The sequence below is a fragment of the Protobothrops mucrosquamatus genome, unplaced genomic scaffold, assembly GCF_001527695.2.
Source record: "Protobothrops mucrosquamatus isolate PMUCROS unplaced genomic scaffold, P.Mucros_1.0 scaffold3739, whole genome shotgun sequence".
In the NCBI taxonomy this organism is placed as follows: domain Eukaryota; kingdom Metazoa; phylum Chordata; class Lepidosauria; order Squamata; family Viperidae; genus Protobothrops; species Protobothrops mucrosquamatus.
Genome location: NW_015389692.1, coordinates 12,323 through 13,361, shown reverse-complemented (window position 1 = coordinate 13,361; position 1,039 = coordinate 12,323).

Here is a 1,039-nt window from a genome sequence, read left to right as displayed (position 1 = left end):
CGGCCCTGTGTGAAACTCGTCTAGCCAATGAAGGTCAGCTCACAGAAACAGGAGGCGGTTACACATTCTTCTGGTGTGGACGTAGCAGTGACCAACGTCGTGAGTCTGGAGTTGGCTTAGCGGTTAAGAACCATCTTGTCCGCCAACTTGCCAGTCTTCCTAAGGGTGTGAATGATCGACTCATGACACTGCATCTCCCAGTACTAAGTGGAAAGCAAGCCACACTGATCAGTGCCTATGCACCCACAATGACAAATCCAGATGAAGTAAAGGACAAGTTTTATGAAGATCTTGATGACTTTCATCCGTGAAGTGCACCGACAGGTTGATTTTACTTGGTGATTTCAACGCGAGAGTGGGGTCCGATCATTCTACCTGGGATGGCGTTATTGGTAAAAATGGAATTGGCACGTGTAATAGCAATGGCCTGTTACTATTGAAGATATGTGCTGCTCATGATCTGGTCATTACTAATACCATCTTCCTCCTGCCTACTCGCAAAAAGACGTCCTGGATGCACCCACGCTCCAGGCACTGGCATCTCATTGATTATGTCATCGTGCAGAGGAAAGACATGCAAGATGTAAGAGTAGTTAAGGCCATGCCGAGTGCTGACTGTTGGACTGACCATAGACTCATCATTTCCAAGTTAAATATTCACATCAAGCCAAAGAATCGTCCACAGGGAAATAGAGTTGTGATGAAAAAGATCAACGTCAGTACACTGGAAAACCCCGACGTAGTAGCTTCATTAGTAAAAGATCTTGATAATCAACTCCCAGAGCTGCAAATACAGGAAAATGCTGAGAAGGACTGGGAATGTTTCCGGGACATCTTGCGCTCTTCTGCACTTAAGGTTCTTGGACCTTCATATAGGAAGCAGCAGGACTGGTTTGATGAAAACGATGAAGAGATTAAGGCCTTGCTTGCTGAAAAACACCACCTCTATCGTGCTCATCAGAATGACCCGTCTTCAACTGCAAAGAAAAATGCTTTTACTAACACTCGCAGGATTGTACAGAGCAAGCTCCGCAAGATG